Source organism: Balaenoptera physalus (assembly GCF_965194825.1).
Source record: "Balaenoptera physalus genome assembly, chromosome: 19".
Classification (NCBI taxonomy): Eukaryota; Metazoa; Chordata; class Mammalia; order Artiodactyla; family Balaenopteridae; genus Balaenoptera; species Balaenoptera physalus.
This window is the reverse complement of record NC_138900.1, coordinates 52251373-52271016: the sequence shown is the minus strand read 5'-3', so window position 1 is coordinate 52271016 and position 19644 is coordinate 52251373. Positions and strand designations below refer to the sequence as shown.

Genomic DNA, 19644 nt, shown 5'->3' with positions numbered 1-19644 from the left:
TTCTCACTTACATCAGTTTTTTGACTTTTGTCAGGTGAGAAATGAACACTGGGGTGGTCTTTAGGTGTTTGTGGATGTGGTAGAAACTTTGGAGTTAATTAGAAGCCCTGGCCAAAGCTGAACTTCCTTTGCAGAGTTCCTGGGAGGAAACACTAAATTAACAGTTCAAGGTTACTATTAGAAAAATAGCCTGTTTCCTTTAGGCTATACCTCCGAGAGCTTGTTCTCTTCCCTGCCATTTCTAAGATGTTTCCACTTTCCTTTTGACCTGGCTGCATCTGCCACCTTAACCCTGGTCTTTCCAACAAAGGTAATCTTACCTAACCCTAACCCAGATGTCAGAGACTGCTAAACGCGTCTTTTGCATATCTTCCAGCAGCATTACATTCTGGAGCACTCAATTAATACCGGTTGAATTGAACAGTGAGAAAAGATGTGCACCACAGAAGGAGGAATGAGGATGGTTTTGTAAGCCCCCATCTCCCATGAAGCAGAAAATGGCATGAAATCACTAGTACCATAGCCTCCTGGCAGTCCCCAGAAATATCTCAAGACATCGTCAGGAATTCCTAAATTTGCAAAGACGGTTGGTTCTTATTATTCTTGGTACTTATGTTCTATAAAGTCACCAAAGAATTTGAATTAGCAAAAACTAAACCATTGTTCCTAGGGGAAATACGGGGTTAGGTTCCTTTGAGCCTCTGGTCACAGTATTCTTGTCAACTGGTCAATACATAACCTTGTTTTATGTGTATTATTGTTTAAAGACACCCTATTTAATATGTATTGTTAAATCATTAGCATTGAACTCATGTTCAATAGCACTGAAACCCATGCCTGATTGAAGCTGATCTAGTACATGCGTTTGCTCTCTAAGGCACATCACAGCCTTTTTGAGCTTAAGAACACAAGACAGCACTTCAGCACTCTGCTTGGGCACCATTTTAAACAGTGAACCAAAAGCACAATAAGTGAAAAACAGGACACTGAATAGACAGTGAAAAGAACACTAGTTTACAGTAGAGTTGAAACAAGGCAGAGTGTTACCTCATTCAGCCTTAGCTGGGATGTGCATATTAGATGACTCAAAAATTTTGCCTCTCTGTACAGGTCCACCAATTACTATAAAAGCGCTGCAAGTACTGATTTAGGACTTACAAATAAATTTAAGTGAGTAGGTGAATTTGCAAATACAGAATCTGTGAATAATGCAATTGACTGTACTACTAGTATATATTGATGAAACAGAAGAGTTTTGCTTATCTGCAAATAGAGATTAGGATGACCTTGTTCACAGCACAGTTTTGACTTTGGAGTCCATTCTTTAATTTGTGCAAAACTTCTTTCTGGCAAAGGATCACCTCACCTTCACTTTCTTGGAACCCTTCATATAAGTAATTGCCACTTGCTAGAAGTTGTCTGATTGTTGCGGATGGGGTGGTGCATTTTTCTCAAAGAAACAAAACTGGTTTGCTGTGATGAGATGCAAAGGCTGGGAGAGAATTTAAACTCTGTCACCAGCTAGGAGAAGTCTCCCACTGCCACCTTCCGATGTTTATGATTCAAAGGTGGCCTCCCCAAAATTAAAATAGACTCATGTTAGGCATCTCTGTCCATATGAAGAGGATTTTACATGACTGTCTCTCTTTTTTAAATAAATTTATTTATTTAATTTATTTATTTTTGGCTGCACTGGGTCTTCATTGCTGCGCGTGGGCTTTCTCTAGTTGTGGTGAGCAGGGGCTACTCTTCGTTGTGGTGTGTGGGCTTCTCATTGTGGTGGCTTCTCTTGTTGCAGAGCACGGGCTCTAGGCATGCGGGCTTCAGTAGTTGTGGCACGCAGGCTCTAGAGCACAGGCTCAGTAGTTGTAGCGCACAGGCTTAGTTGTACCACGGCATGTGGATCTTCCCGGACCAGCGCTCGAACCCGTGTCCCCTGCATTGGCAGGCGGATTCGTTACCACTGCACCACCAGGGAAGCCCTGTCTCTCTTTTTTTAAACTTTTATTATTTTATTTTCATTTATTTATTTTTGGCTGCACTGGGTCTTTGTTGCTACGCGCGGGCTTTCTCTAGTTGTGGTGAGCAGGGGCTACTCTTCGTTGTGGTGCGTGGGCTTCTCATTGTGGTGGCTTCTCTTGTTGCAGAGCACGGGCTCTAGGCATGCGGGCTTCAGTAGTTGTGGCACGCAGGCTCTAGAGCACAGGCTCAGTAGTTGTAGCGCACAGGCTTAGTTGTACCACAGCATGTGGGATCTTCCCGGACCAGCGCTCGAACCTGTGTCCCCTGCATTGGCAGGCAGATTCTTTACCACTGCACCACCAGGGAAGCCCTGTCTCTCTTTTTTTAAACTTTTATTATTTTATTTTTATTTATTTATTTTTGGCTGCACTGGGTCTTTGTTGCTGCGCGTGGGCTTTCTCTAGTTGTGGCGAGCGGGGGCTACTCCTCGTTGTGGTGCGCAGGCTTCTCATTGCGGTGGCTTCTCTTGTTGCAGAGCACGGGCTCTAGGCATGTGGGCTTCAGCAGCTGTGGCACACGGGCTCAGTAGTTGTGGCTCGCGGGCTCTGGAGCACAGGCTCAGTAGTTGTGGCGCATGGGCTTAGTTGCTCCGTGGCATGTGGGATCTTCCCGGACCAGGGCTCAAACCCGTGTCCCCTGCACTGGCAGGCAGATTCTTAACCACTGCACCACCAGGGAAGTCCCTACACGACTGTCTTATAAAGCTATTCTTTTGAGCTAAATCTTGGCCTCTCTGGGTCATATCTTCATTTACATTTCATACTGCAAGCAACTGCTTAGAAATTTGTTTTTGCTGTTTCCTTATTGATCCCCATCTTGGTGCAAAGAATGGATGCAGAACTCTATGCTAAAACTATGCTACTCTTTCACACAAGCCAAAGACACAGACATGCATTTGAGCAGCCAGGAAAGGGGATAAATTAAGAATTCAGAGTATAAAGAGAAGAGAAGCATGGCAAAATTTCAGATAATGGGAGTGATAAGAGAAGGGTCTGGAACCTCTTATTATGTCTTACTATGAGTAAGTGTGGAGTTGGTTCCAGCAGGATTGGAATCTCTGTTATTTATTATTATGATCCTAACAAAATTGGGTAACGGTGCTGAGAACTGTTCCCTCTTCTGTGAAATAAAGAGCATGATACCAACCTTCAGAAATGTCTGTGAGGATTAAATGAGGTCATGTATGTAAAGTGCTGAACTCAAAGTCCAGCAGAAAACACTGTGAAAATAGAAGTTGGTAATTGTTGCTTTTGTTACAGTTTTCTAGCTTCCTAACTAACCATCTGCTCTGACTTCTGGGTAATGCATGTTCATGGTGTCATAGAAGATTGGAGTTGAAAAACCTCTCTAGGTCAACCACCTCATTGTGTAGAGGAGAAAATCAGCTGAGTACGATTCAACCAGTACAGCATCACATAGCTAGTTGGGACAGAATCAAAAGGAGAACCCAGCTCTCTGGAACTCAGTTCACAACTATGCAGTCAAGTCCTGCATGCCCAGATTTCCCTTCTAGAACTTCTTTCCACAACTATCAACTGTCTACCACACCCACCTTTCTCACCCCAATAGCCCAGAAACCATTGCTCTGTGGGTTACTATCTTCTTTGGCAGAAAGACTCAGTGCTTGCCGTGCATTAGCCAAGTAGAATATTTTAGAGCAGGAACTACTGAGCATGATTTCTTCATTTTTTTTTTTTACTACAAATATAAATAGCTATCAAGGAATAACATTCACTGCATATCAGTGTAAGACAAAGCAAAAAGGATCATAGAAGCTACAGAGGAATGCTCTTTTTAAAAAGGATCAAGTATTTCTGCAGTTCTATGCAGTAATTTGCAAGATGCTCTCTCAGAAAAGTCCACAGGGAAACGCTGCTGGTTGTATAACCCCCAAAGCTTATAACTGATCATGCAATGATGGGACAAGAGAACTGTGCTGGACAAAGTGTACGGGGCTGGTTAATTTCCACCAAGCCTGTCTTATTGAGTGGTGGCTCAAAGTGGGCTGTTCCAGGAGCCAGCAACCTTTCCATTGGTGTGGGGTGGGAGGTGAGACAGGGCAGTCCAGGGGAAGCCCTTGCAGGAACTGGGTGGCACCATGAAATGATGGGGATTTTCTGGCATTTAAGAGAGAAGTTGTATGCAGCAGGACAGCAGCATTAGCAAGACAAGGTATGATGTGTGCATGAGTTTAAAGGTGAAACTGAGGTCAGAGTGTGGAGTGTGTGGTCAAATGAGAGAGGGTTCTACTACCGTTGAGTTCAGTTAAGGGAGCTGGGTGCCCCAAATAGCTACAGAAGTGCCAAGCTGAAGTCAGCATCATAGCACGGGCTGGGCCCACCTCTGCTCAGCTGAGTTGGGTTACACAAGCAGGTAGCAAGATTTGGAAGTGGTGAGGCAGGCCTGGTGAGAATTGGTGGATCCTCACCTATTTCATCACCTAAGAGATAAATCTTTGCTACAAATTGCTGAGATTTATCCTTGAGCCAATAGTAACATTCCTTAGTGGGTAGGGAAGGTCTGTGGGGCAGATCCTCCTATTTTTCCATGGCTGTGTCCCACTCAGTCTTATTCCTCACCCATTTTTGTTCCCATTCTACTCATATCCAATTGAACTGATGAGCCACAAAAGCTGATATAAGATGTAACTTCATCAGAATAGCCTCCTTGCAAAAGATCTGGAACTGTATTTAATCTGCCAAGGTAATAGGTTTAAGTGAAACACAGCTGACATATCCGGCCCACAAAGCTATTATATTTGCATTTTATATTGAACATGCCTGTAATATTCTCTTTGGTAGATGGAATTGACATTTCCATATGATGGTAAATGCTAAATTGTGAATAGCTTTCATCAGGGTTCTGCTTCAGCAATTCCATCATTCTATAGGCATAGAAAAAGATCACAATGGATACACAGAAGCATCTAACACAATGTGCTTTTCGGGTACAGTCTGTTCAGTGGTTTAATCTGGATTTATGCAACATCTCACTCATCCAGAATCCAACTGTTAGCAACTACCTTACTTATCTGGAATTAGTTAAAAAGAAAAGCCCTCTAGGAGCCAGAAAAGTCGTTGCTGAAGTGGCATGCACGGAAGCTCAGGATGTTAGAGTTCCTTAAGCACTCAGTCTCAGCTGGATGTGAAGCCCCCTCCCTTCAAGTACCAGGTTTGAATGCTACGCTCATGGCCAGGAGCTCTTAGAAGTAACTGCACCATGCAAGGCTGCCCTCCCTTGAAAGAAAGGGTGAGAAAGGATATGGGCTCTTAGATCATTTTCAGTGTGGGTCACTCATGAACGCTACCTTGGATGTGTTGGTCCCTGTGGGGAATGGGAAGTGGTACCATTGGTCCAATAAAAGTTGGTGCTTCTGGATCTGCAATTCTTCTTGGTTTCTGGGGACCCCCCATTATTAAGTTGCCTCTTCTTTAGAGGATATGTGAGAATATCTGAATTGATAAGTGAAGGAGCCCAAAGAATACCGGGAAACATTGTCTGTCACGTGAACAGAGCTCTACAACTTAAGAGCAATATCCCACAGGGATTCCCACACTTCTGGGATGGAGAGCTGTGGAAAGCTGTGCTGGGAATATTTTTGAGTGGCAGACGAAGGAATCTTCTAGAAAAGTATTCGCCCCAAGGAGAGGGTCAGGCACATAAAGCTTGACTCAAGAAGAATGATGTGGTCATCAAAGGGGTGGGTAGATGACCCTTTGATTTAGGACATGGGCTACCTCCCACTGTGAAGATGAGCCTTCTTTCCTCCTTCTTCCAGGCCAAAGCCCAGGACACAGGGCTAAGTCCTGGTGACAAGTGAAAGGTTCAAGAATGACTTTCACACAACTCCTTTTTGAGTGATAGGACACGGTAGCTAGGAGCATTTGGGATCAAGGTGATTAAGTGTGGAACAAAAGTGAAGGAAAGGGATTCTCCATTGGCAATGTGGTTGTTTCTAGGTGATGGCCATGGCAAAGGGTAGAAATGGGAAGGTAGAACTGGGAAATTTCAACCTGAAGTAGGCCTGAGTTCTCATGGCCATATCAGCTCCAGTTTCAGGAGGTTCCCCTAGTGACTGGCACAGTGATGTGGGACATCGCCAGCTCGGGCACAAGGGAGAAACTGGCAGACAGCAATGCCACCAGCTTTGGGAATGACAGGAGGCAGTACCTTTGCAGGGACAGCAGCCATGTGCCCTCACAGCAGCCTGGACAGTGGCAGCACGAGGCACACTCATAAGGAGACACACGTGGCGGAGCACTCAGAGACCAGTGGAGGCTCAGAGGACTTATGTGAGCACATGTGGCATCCCCCTCCCTGGTTATTTCCCACCTGGGGGAAATTTTGAGTGAGTATGGAGGTCCTAAAATTGTAGGTAGAGGTCAAAGCCACCCACATCAACATGACCCTTGGTCCACACTGGTGTGACCTGGAGCAACTGGTTAGCTCAGCGATCTATCCCTGGAAACCTTGTGAAGAAAGGATGGGTGTCAGGAGCACGACACTGTGGGTAATCAAACGCTACTTGCGTGGACATGATAACCGATATAGAAGCTTCTGTCTCCACTTCCCCCAGAGCCAACAGCACTTGCCACTTTGTTCTCTCATTGTTGATTTACTCATCTGTCTCCTCCTGCAAGCTGTAAGCTCCTTGAGGGAAGGGAGTATATTTAGTTCATCTTTAGATTCCTATTCTCAGCACTGTGTCAGGTAAGCAGCACGCACTTAACCTATGTTTCTTGGATGAATAGATAAATATGTGAATAAATCAAGAGATGTCACAAATGAAATGACCGTCTGAGATGAGGTTATGTCAATAAGCAAGGATGTGTTCAAGGACATTGCAGAGAAAAAGGTGGAAGACCCCATTCAGAACTCTTCCGGGGCAGAGGCAAGTTCGGGGGAATATGTATAGTCCAAAACTGGACCCTACATGGGCTCTTTCAGAACCTTCTGAATTATACCCTCCTGATTGTAGCCTTTAGTGATGATCTCAGTGTTCTAAAACAGGTCCCCAGAGCTCTGCAATGAGCAGGCAGGTGGCAGTCTCATACCCCAACTACTTTGAGGTCTTGAAAATTGAAAAAGTGAAAGGGTAAGAAGAGAGGGTAAAAGGTCCTGCAAGGTGAGAACTTATGACAGATGAACTTGTCCTGCTTCTTTAGATCTGTGCACTTCAAGAGGGTTGGATCCTTGGGTTTGGAACATGATTGGAGATACTTCAGGCCGCTGAAGGCTGGCAGACACTGTGACTGTGGCACGGAGGTCACTGCCCTGTCTCCTCCAAGAGTATAGCGAGAAGGCCCACATCCCTGTGAGCTGTCCTACGCTTCCCAGCCAAGGTTCTTGGTGATGGTCCTGGTAAGCAGGGCACCTTGGCCAGGGGGCCTTCCCAGGCTGACAGGTTGTCATTTGTCTCTTGATTCCAAGCCCCAGAGTTGTGACATTCAAAGAGAGAGCTGGTCCACGGTGGTCCATGGAGGGCCCAGAAGTAAAGCGCCCTGAATGTGAGGCCCTGCTGGCAGCATCCAGTCCTCGCTGGGGTCTGGCTCCCTCCTCGTTGCCAGGGTCTTGGAGGAAGGGGCATGGCCAGTGGTGGGCTCCTAAGTCAGAGATGAATCTGTGTTCCTTAGCAGCATCTCCCCATCGAGGTTGGAGCTGTGAGCACAGGGCCGAGGACAAGAAGTCTGGAGGTAAATGCACTGGGAATAGAGTCAGGGCTGACTGGGTCCATATGGAGCCAGTGGGGCCACTGCCACCCACTGAGCCCTGAGGTACATGGGGGTGGGCAGTGAGCAAGCTTTCGGAAGCAGTTTGATTATGACTTTTACGGAAGGGGGGGTGGTCTTTCCCATCTGAGCAGATCTCTTAATTAGTCCACACTTACTGTTTTTAAAAAAATTTATTTTATTGAAGTATAGTTGATTTACAATGTTGTATTAATTATACATACTGTTAATACTACCTTATTTATGTAAGAGAGTGAGGGCAAGACCAAGTGAGCAAGAAAGACAGAGAGAGAGAGAGACAGAGACAGAGACAGAGAGAATGAATGAGCACGCGGGCCATAACAACATCTTTCCTTTTAAATGCTTGTACTTAAAACAATTCTATGTATTATGCAGGCATGACATCCTTAAAATAAACAATTAGAGGTAAACTTTCCCTCTCTAGCAACTAACGTCAGTTCCTAGATAATTAAGTTTTACACAAACTAGTAATTCTAAAATGGCTCCTTTGTTCTTGACTGGTTGAGAAACTGAGTGTTATAAATGTCTTCAAGATACAATATTTAGCATTTTCAGAGTGGAAGATACGTCCCTTTATGCTAAATTGATGTACATGCATATTTGTTTCGAGTATTCTAGGCACAAACTGTGTGTGTGTGCATGTTATGTGTGTATATTTAATATATGTGTGTGTATGTGTGTTTTTTTGTGTGTGCACACTATGTACATGTGTCTCTGTGTACATTTGTATGCGTGTGTGTGTGTGTGTGTGTGTTTTTCGTGGGTTGAGGGAGGCTATAATATGTATCATTACTTCGTGCTGAGCATGCACTAGAATGAAGTATCTGCTTTTCTAGAAAAAGATGTTGCATTCCATCCTTATGTTGAAATGATGTTTTCTTTTTAAATTGAAAAAACACGTTTCTATTCCAAAAGACTGAGTAGGATGATACTTTAAAAATAATTCAGCCATTTAAATTTAAGATCCTGAAAAAAGTCACATCCGTGGTCCAAATCTATTCTCTGGCCCAGAGCCCGAAGCATTTTCATTAGATTGAGAGTTGGATACAATTTCATTCGCTTTAAGCTTTTGCTGCTCAGAATTTTGTTCTTCAGAGACAAGCTAACAAGTGTAGATGGCCATGTTGGCCTCAATAATAGGTCTCCTTTCTTTGAATGATCTATTTCAGTTGCATTATTACTGTTTAAAGATGGTCTTGTGCTTACAGACACATTTTCAGTGAACGTATGAAGAATGCTGATATTTCTTCTATGTGGTTTTGCCTCTACAGTCAGTAGCTTGTTTGGAGAAAAAGTCCTTAACTTATTTCTTTCAAGCCATTTGCAAAAGAGAGGCTATCTAAAGAACTCTCTTCTGTACCTACTCTTCCTATTACTAGAGAAGATATTCAACTATACTAAGATTTCTTTACGTTTTAAATATCAATGAAAAAATTTTTGTAGCCTTTTCAATTAATAGTCCTGACATATTGGTAAGAAAAAGGCAGACAGATAATCCATAGAAAAATGGGCAAAAGACTTGAATAGGCACTTCACAAAAAAAGAAATTGAAATGACCAATCAATGTTCAAGTCACTGGAATTAAGGTAATGCAAATCAAAACCACAAGGAGAGAAAAAGTCCATAGCCACGAGCTTCGCAAAAATTGAAGTCTGATAATAATAAGTGTTAGCGTGGGTGTAACAGAACAATGGAACACATACACTTCTGGTGGGAATGTATGACACTACCTTGGAAATTGGTTTTGCATTAATTAGTAAAGCTGAAAAGATGCACATCCCTTGACCCAGCAAATCCCTTTCCATAACTTAAAGTAGTGGTTCTCAAAGTGTTGTCCCAGCCCTGGCTGGCAGTATCAGCATCACTTGGGAACCTGTTAGAAGTGTAAACTCTCAGATCCCACGCCACTTCCACTGAATCAGACATTCTGAGGGTGGGGCCCTGCCACCTGTGAACTCTGCGTGGTGGTGATGAGCTCTCAAGTACAAGAAGCACCACCTGAGAGAAATCTGTGAGCATGTGTACAGGACACATAAGAATGTTCACAGCAGCAACCATGTATCCATCAACAAGGCTACTTTACATTCTATTTGGACAGTGAAATATTACAATGTAATGAAAATAAAATGAAGCCAGATGAAAATGAAAAAACACAAAACAAACAAACAAAAAAACCCTGTAGAAAAGCAAGGAAATGATTGCCATAAAATCCAAGAAAATGTCTACCTCTATTGGAGAAGGAGGTTATGACCAAGAAGGAATTCACAGTGGGGACTGGGGTTTCTGAGAGGCGGGCAATGTTCCATGCTTTGACCTGGGAGGTGATTTACATACTTGTTTGCTTTACGATTATACTTTAAACTGTATATATGTACTCTTCCAAATACATATTACATTTTACAATAAAAACAAATTATTGTGTCTACCAAAGTTTTTCATTGTTGCTATATCAAATCAAGTTTAATCAAATTATAGCCTGCCCAGCTTCATAACTCTGCTTTATTCTTCTTCCCACTATAAGAAGCTGTCTGACTTCAGACTATACTACAAAGCTACAGTAATCAAGACAATATGGTACTGGCACAAAAACAGAAACATAGATCAATGGAACAAGATAGAAAGCCCAGAGGTAAACCCACGCACCTATGGTCAACTAATCTATGACAAAGGAGGCAAGGGTATACAATGGAGAAAAGACAGCCTCTTCAATAAGTGGTGCTGGGAAAACTGGACAGCTACATGGAAAAGAATGAAATTAGAACACTCCCTAACACCATACACAAAAATAAACTCAAAATGGATTAGAGACCTAAATGTAAGACCGGACACTATAAAACTCTTAGAGGAAAACATAGGAAGAACACTCTTTGACATAAATCACAGCAAGATCTTTTTTGATCCACCTCCTAGAGTAATGGAAATAAAAACAAAAATAAACAAATGGGACCTAATGAAACTTCAAAGCTTTTGCACAGCAAAGGAAACCATAAACAAGACAAAAAGACAACCCTCAGAATGGGAGAAAATATTTGCAAATGAATCAATGGACAAAGGATTAATCTCCAAAATATATAAACAGCTCATGCAGCTCGATATTAAAAAAACAAACAACCCAATCCAAAAATGGGCAGAAGACATAAATAGACATTTCTCCAAAGAAGACATACAGATGGCCAAGAAGCACATGAAAAGCTGCTCAACATCACTAATTATTAGAGAAATGCAAATCAAAACTACAATGAGGTATCACCTCACACCAGTTAGAATGGGCATCATCAGAAAATCTACAAATGCTGGAGAGGGTGTGGAGAAAAGGGAACCCTCCTGCACTGTTGGTGGGAATGTAAATTGATACAGCCACTATGGAGAACAGTATGGAGGTTCCTTAAAAAACTAAAAATAGAATTACCATATGATCCAGCAATCCCACTACTGGGCATATACCCAGAGAAAACCACAATTCAAAAAGACACATGCACCCCAATGTTCACTGCAACACTATTTACAATAGCCAGGTCATGGAAGCAACCTAAATGCCCATCGACAGACAAATGGATAAAGAAGATGTGGTACATATATACAATGGAATATTACTCAGCCATAAAAAGGAACGATATTGGGTCATTTGTTGAGACGTGGATGGATCTAGAGACTGTCATACAGAGTGAAGTAAGTCAGAAAGAGAAAAACAAATATCGTATATTAACGCATATATGTGGAACCTACAAAAATGGTACAGCTGAACCTGTTTGCAGGGCAGAAATAGAGACACAGATGTAGAGAACGAACGTATGGACACCAAGGGGGGAAAGCGGCGCAGGGTGGGGGTGGTGGTGTGATGAATTGAGAGATTGGGATTGACATGTATACACTGATGTGGATAAAATGGATGACTAATAAGAATCTGCTGTATAAAAAAATAAAATTAAATTAAAAAATTAAAAAAAAAAAGAAGCTGTCTGTTCTATCACTACTTTTGCTCTTTTTCTTTCTTTTTTTTTTTTCCTGTCTTCCAACTGGGGAAAGACAGCTAGGAACAGATTCTAAGATGATCATTTACATCAGCCAGAGTCACTGACCCTTCCTCTCCCTAGATATGTGGAAGAGTTCAAAAGCAACCAGGAAGTTGTACCAGTTCTCAATGAGTGAGCTTGATGCCACCACATGATCCAAGGATCTGCTGTTACTTACGAGAGACTTTGTTGTTTATTTGCACACCTCTTTAGTGATTGTTGTTAGACTGAATTAACGCAGGGTTAGGTGGGAAAAAAAAAATATAGGTTCTTTTATGCATCATAATGATAATACAGGAGCTACTTGGCTCATTCTTCAGTGTTTAAAGCAGAAGATACTTTTCAAACAATTTTGAAGCTAATTTTCTTTTCTTTTAACTAAGATAGATGTCTTTGCCCACAAGTCTGTGGTGATTGCATTAATGGCCATTTACTCTTTTGTGTATGATATCATTCTTTCATTAATAGTAATAAAGACTTCAGTACTAATGCATAAAAAATAGCTACTTATCATAGTATGATGTGCCAAGCAGAGTGCTTGTAAACTGTAGGTACTTAATGAACACCAAGCTGACATAAGCAGCTCTGTCATACGGAAATACATTTCTCAAATAAAAATATTATTATAAATTTTAGCTGTCTAGCTTTTTTGGTGTATGTATTGATTACTTTTTTATTATGTAAAATATATATAACATAAAATTTGCCATTTTAATCATTTTTAAGTGTATAATTCAGTGGCATTAATTACATTCACAATGTTATGCAACCACCTACCTGAACAGTTTTAACCCTCATTTTAATGTCTTTATTTTTTAGAATCAACTTCTATATTTCACATTGCTTTTTTAAAACTTCCTCTAAGATAGCCCTTCTTTCTTCCTACAGTTGGTCTTTTGCCACCTTTGCCAGGTCCTTGGTCTCATCTACAATCTGAGACATGTGTGTTACCTCACGTGTGATGAACCAGAGACTTTCTGTGTCAGCAGGACTTTCCTTCCTTCTTCAGTTCAACTTCCAGTTCTCTAGCCGGGGAAGCTGCTATGTTAAACTACAGACAGATAAAACTCAAAAAAAAAAAAAAAAAGTTCATTCTTACTAGGGAAAATGTAGGCTCTTGATTTCAGGATCCTTTGGGACCCATCATGGGTTATCTAAAGTACCAAAAATTATTAGCCTGATGTCTTACTGGAAGTACTCAGGATATTAATTCACCAGTTGTGTATAATTCCCAAGTTAGTCTCTTGTGCCAAACAGTGAATAATTAAGCTGTAGATAACGTCATGCTGCAAGCATGATAAAACAGTAACGACGATGGTAATAACAACAGCTAACACAGAGCACTGCCAGGTGACAAGTGTGGCTCTAAACCTCTTCTGTGCATTACCTCACTTAGTCACCGTAATAATCCTACGGCATACATACAATTATTAGCCTATTGTATAGGTGAGGAAACCAAGCCTCAGGGAGATAAATTACATGTTCAGGATGACAGGATTTGAACCCAGGCAGAATGACCCCCAGAGCCTCACTCTTAGTCACACACCATGAGCCCTATTTAAGTGTAGAACCCAACAGAATGCTCTACTTCCACGTCCCTTCTGGGAGACTGGCTACTCCAGGTGAAAACACACAGGAATAAGTTAGAAACAAGAGTAAAACACACACACGTCTTTATTTCTTTGGGGGTCAGTGAGGGGCGGGGAAATGAGCTTAGAGAACTAGTTGGTTAGTAATAAGTACTAAAAAAAAAGATATGTAAAGAAAAAAAAAACAAAACAAGGCAGTTTAGTTGGGAGGAGATTATTTTTAGCTCCTGGGCAGGAAGGAGTCGAATACCCAATGTAGAGCCATCAAAGGTTTTTCAGCACAAACGGGACATAATGAAAGCTATGCTTTTAGGAAAATAAAATTGCCATTGTGACTATTACGGCCTGGAAGGAGAAAAGACTCAAGGTGGAAAGGCTGACTTAGAGGTGCCGATAGGACCACAAGGACAGGCCGCAAAGGCTGGGGCTGAGCAGGGACCGTGGGCACAGAGAGGCTGGGAGAGACGCTGTGGAGGAAGGACAGACAGAGCAATGGATATGAAGGGCCAAGATGATGCAAGGTTCCAACCCGAATGACAGACAGAATGGAGTCTCATTAAGAGAAAGAGCAAAGGGCTTCCGTGGTGGCGCAGTGGTTGGGAGTCCACCTGCCAATGCAGGGGACACGGGTTCGAGCCCTGGTCTGGGAAGATCCCACATGCTGCGGAGCGACTAGGCCCGTGAGCCACAATTGCTGAGCCTGCGCGTCTGGAGCCTGTGCTCCGCAACAAGAGAGGCCACGATAGTGAGAGGCCGCAATAGTGAGAGGCCCGCGCACTGCGATGAAGAGTGGCCCCCGCTTGCTGCAACTAGAGAAAGCCCTAGCACAGAAACGAAGACCCAACACAGCCAAAAATAAATAAATAAATAAATAAATAAATAAATAAATAAATAAAATTAAAAAAAAAAAAAAAGGAGAGAAAGAGCAAAGCCCAGAGGAGAAGAGAATACAGGGGGGAAGTGCAGGCACAGAATTTGAAGCTCTGGCAAGATGTACAGGGACCGTGTCTGGGAATTTAAGCTTGAGAGGGAATTAGAGCTGGCGATGGAGAGACTCTGCAGAGCATGGAGTGTTAATCATGAAAATGGCAAAGAATGTGAAGGGAGAGAAGGTGGAGTCACAGCAAGAGTGATGAAGAGAGAACCTGGGGCAACATTAAGAGATAATAAGAAGAGAAGCCAGAAACGATGAGGTCAGAAAGACAGGAGGAGGGCTGAGGGCAGCATGGCCTAGAAGCCAAGGGAAGAGAAAAAGTGGAGAATGAGGGGTGACAGACAAGGTGGAAGGGGAGGCCCAAGGTGAGGCATTGGGTTCAACAATACAGACCTGTGAGGAAGCAGCTTCAACTGACTGGTGGGGAAGGAGAGGGGTCAGAGGACGTGTGTCTGGTCAGAAAGGGGAGGAAGCAGCAGGTACAGAAACATCTCTCAAGAGGTTCGACAATGAGGAAAGGAGAGCTGTATGAGGACAGCTCAAAGGGACAGAAGGATCAGGGGAAAGTTGAGTTTAGGACAAAGGAGCCAATGTTCATAGGCCCAGGGGAAAAAGCCAGTGTAGTAATCAGTTTCTCATTATGCTTCTGTTCACCTCATAGATACATTGATCTCATCTTCACTGCCAAAAGCCACTTAAGAAGAAACAGTTCCCCTCCTTCCAGGTCAGCCAGTTCTATAACCACAGGGTTTGTGAAATGCATAAATAAAGCCATGGGTGGAGGGACAAACAGAAAATTACAGATGTCCACTGACTAGAGAGTTCTCCATCCATCCATCCAACCACCCATCCATCAACTCATCCATCCATCTATCCATCCATCGATGTTTGCTAAGCGTTTCCTAAGCGTCAGGAGCTGGACACCGAGTTATGAGGACGCTGACATCAACATGGCAGCAGCAGCTACCACACCTCTGTCTGGGCTCAGGTGCAACGAGGAACCAGAACATATAGTTGTGGGGACTTCCCTGGTGGCGCAGTGGTTAAGAATCCGCCTGCCAATGCAGGGGACACGGGTTCGAGCCCTAGTCCAGGAAGATCCCAGATGCTGAGCCCATGCACCACAATTACTGAGCCTGCATGCTAGAGCCCGCGAGACACAACTACTGAGCCCGCACGCCTAGAGTCCGTGCTCCACAACAAGAGAAGCCACCACAATGAGAAGCCTGCGCACCGCGATGAAGAGCAGCCCCCACTTGCCACAACTAGAGAAAGCCTGCGTGCAGCAATGAAGACCCAACACAGCCATAAATAAATAAATTAATAAATTTTTTAAAAAATGGAAAAGAATATCTAGTTGTTTAGGGGACAAAGGATATCCAGATTTGCCCTGTGATCATTTCCACACAGGCAGTAATTCAAACGGTAGCAACCTTATGCTCAATGGCCAGGATCATGCCTTTTTACGAGTCATTGTAAAGCACCAAGTGCATTGACATATACTTCATAAATGCTAAATAATAACAAGTCAGTGAACCTAGAAGTATTGGATTCAGTATTCGAGACATTAAACCCAAGTTATGCTGTTCTAGAAGCAAGGCAAACAAATAAATCAAACCCAAATCAAATAAAGCCCACCTCCATCCCCAGCCAGCAGTGGGTGTTGTCTGGAACACTCTTTATGGGCCAGTGGTTCTCTCAGGAAGGGGCACTTGTTAGTACTTTACCTAACACATCACACACAACGTCTTGCCTGTGATTTGGGAGGAGAGTTTTACATCTGACTCACAGCAGACGACAGCGACACTATGTTCTTAAAGCTCCAATTCCCTTTATTTGATGCCAGAAAATAGCATCTGCTAGAGAAGAGCAATAGTCACCCCACTGAGAAATTAGTCTGATCCTGGTGGGGAGTCTCTGTAGGCAGTATTGGGAGACCAGTTTGTATTTCAAAGCCAGGATTTTGTTTTCCTTTAAGACATAAGTCTCATTAGGGGTGCCTGTGATTCCTTGAGGATTTAGGCACACAACACAGAAAGCCTGAAATGGCACATACCCTGTACTGGCAACAGAATCAAACTATAGCACAGTCTGAATGCTTTTCTGATTCATGGTCCAGATCTCTGAGCACAGTCTGGTACTATCTCATGTGGGATCTCTGGACCGGTGTCTCCTCTCTAGGAGTCTGCCACCTTCGTTCCACATACAAACATGATTTAGCTCAACCCACATCCCCTTAGTCATTTCACAGTGATGACACACTTGGGAACAAGACGAACGGCGAAGCCTATCGCAAGTGAGGAGGTGATGACCATGAAATCTCTGGGAGCAAGAAGACTGACAAGATCTTGTTTTAATAGAGTCTAGGAGCACATTCCATCCTTTTACCATCATTTCCTAAAGGATTTTACTCTCATTCAGTTGCAGCCAAGGGGAGGAGAGCCAAGAAGCCTACACAAGACACCTAGATCTGGCCAATGAACCACTGAGTGGAGGACTGTGCCAAAGGGAAGGTACAGAGCCAAGAAACAAAGGGTAAAACGGCCATCAGATGCTGACCTTGTTAACGCTACTGCAAATACAAGACGATTCCAGCCAGTTTCTGCCTGGCTCAGGACTAGTTCATCACGTCTCACAGAACTGAATGTACATGTGACCAGAACAATGCTTTCAATAGTTAGGGCAATGACTGTCGAACATTACTGTGCATCCAATTCACCTCAAGAGTTTGTTAAAAAGGCAGATGTCTGCTCTTCAGCCTCAAGATTCTCACTTGGTAGATCTGGAAGGGGCTTGGGACGGTACATTTTTAGTAAGCACTCCAGTGATAGAAGCAGAAGGATTGCCCATGATATTTTGGAAGTAACTGCTTTAAATCAGTGCTTTTCAATCTCCACGTGAGTACAATATTAAAGAGTTTAGGGAAATACCTTCAGAATAATCCAGCCCAAATTTCTCATTTTGAAGATGAAGAAATTGAGGGATTAAGAAACCTTCTCAAGGTCACACAGCCAGTTATAAGTGGAAGTTAGGACTAGAAGCAAAGTCTGGTCATAGTGCCTTTTGTATTCACTATACTGTGTGGTTCGGTCACTTTCTTCTCCTTCAAGTCCTGTTGGACACATATGCACATAAGGAGAAACTAGAACATGTCTGGATTATTTCGGAAATTTTTAAACCTTTTGAAGCCATTGGTGGAGAGCTTCAGGGATGCCAAAGCAAACATTAGAAAAAATGAGTTCAGAAAGAAGCGGTACTTACCCTCTCTAAAACTGACGATGAAGACGATGATAGCAGGGGTTCAAAGTCGTCCTCTGAGCAACCACAATGTCTGGGTTCCCAAATCGGTGCCTAGGACAAAGCGAAAGTAAAGAGTTGCAAGAAATTGTATGTAGTCCTGATGCGTCATCAAAAGAAGAATAAGTGCTTTCCACAAGCTGTGCTAGAATCAAGTCAAATTTAAGTGTCATAATTACTCTCATCATCTTTAGGTCAATTCCTCACTTTACTTTGTGTGGCCATGATCAGTTGAAGCTGAAACGTTGTGTATCTCAGCAAATTCCAGAGGTGTCCTGACAAGGACCATTGGAGGAAGAGCCCAGAGTTGTCAGAGGACCCCTCTGAGATGGGCTACAAGGCTCTGAGAACTTCTGACTCATTTTTTGGTTCTTCTCTTTATATGAAAATAAAAACTGAGCAGGTCCTCATTTTAAATGAACGGGAAACAGAGACATCATGTCAAGAATAGTGACTAGATCTTCACGATTTAAGAGGTTGCACTCATTCATTAAAGGACTGATTGACTCATTCATTCAAAACATATTTATGAAGAACTTCTATATGCCCAGCCTTTGTTCTGCTCAGTGACATATTAAGTTTTACCCAGTGTGAAGCTGATTGGCTAGAAGGAGAGTAAATATCCATCACCAGTTACTCTAGTAACTTAATAGAAAGATCACGGTCTAATAACCGTATATGTTTTAGAGGCAAAAACATTCAACTCCACTTGAGGCCTGGTTCAAGTTCTGGGTGACCTTGGGCTGGAGCAGGGCTTCTCAGCCTCCACACTATTGAGACTTGGGGCTGAATAATTCTTTGTTGTGGGAGTGGGGGGAACTATCCTGTGCACTGGAGGATGTTTAGCAGCAGCCATGGCCTCTACCAACTAGATGGCATTAGCATCTCCCCAACCCCGTATCTGTGGCAACGCCTCCAGACATTGCCGAATGTCTCCCATGGGGCAGGGACTGTCCCCGGTTGAGAACCACACTGAATTACAGTAACAACTACTATTTTTGAGCACCTATTAGGGGCATTATGCTGGGGCTCTATATACATCATCACATTCAGTCTTGACACCAGCCTTTCAAAGTAAGCAATATCATTCCCATTTTACACATGGTGAAACTGAGGTCCAGAGATGTTAAGGAAACCACCTAACACAACACAACTGGTAAGTGTTGGAGGAGATTTGAACCCAGGATTATTTGACTTCAAGGCACGTGTTTATTATTTCCTATTCTTTCTTTCCTATTGATATATTCTAACCAATCAGAAAAGTACAGAGAATAATCTAATAAATACCTAGGTACTAAGCACCCCAATTTTACAATTTTTAATATTTTTTCATCTCTGCTTTATATCTATTTTTTGGCAATAAAATGTTACAAATACAGATGAATCTCCCTTTTGGACTTTTTAATTCCTGCTCCTCTCACTTTCTTCCCCCAAATAACCATTCTACTGAAGCCACTACCATATCCTCCCTCGGAAAGATTTTATACTTTCTTACATGTATGTGAGTATGTTCACCAACAATACATAACACTCTAAAAAACACACTTAAAGGGTACACATTCTTCTGCAGTTCGCTTTCTTTAGTCAACGTTTGTTTTTGAGCTTTTTCTATGTTGAAATTATAGGTCTAATTCTTTGTTTTTAATTATTGTATTGTAATAAATAGATCGTAATGGATCCAAGCATTCTTCTTTTGGTGGACATTTAGTTTGTCTCCTATTTTTCACTATCATAAATCCCACTACTGGGAACACGGCTGTGTGTGTGTGCGTGTCTGTGCACACACATGTGTGAGCCCTTCTCTAGGACATACAGCTGTAAGTGGGATTGCTGGCTTGCAGAATGTGCACGTCTTCAACTTTGTTAAATACTACCAAATCGCTCTACAAAATGACTGTAGTAAATTATACTCCCTCCAAGAGACTATGAGAGCTTTCATTTCTTTACATCTCTGCCAATGCTCAGTATTTTCAAATGTTTGCCAGTCTGACTGGGGTGAAATAAAATATAATTATTGTCTCAAAATCCTGTGTTCTTAA

The 19644-nt window shown here is 42.6% G+C and overlaps 1 protein-coding gene across 1 annotated transcript in view; it reads right to left on the bottom strand.

Annotated features, from left to right (window-relative positions):
• ZFHX3 (zinc finger homeobox 3) overlaps positions 1–18598 on the bottom strand; it is a 428452-nt gene extending 409854 nt beyond the window's left edge. Inside the window, exon 1 of the mRNA XM_082436143.1 lies at positions 17570–18598. The gene's annotated coding sequence lies outside the window, so the exon portion shown is untranslated. The remainder of the gene's footprint in view (positions 1–17569) is intronic.
• Between the last annotated feature and the right edge of the window lie 1046 nt (positions 18599–19644).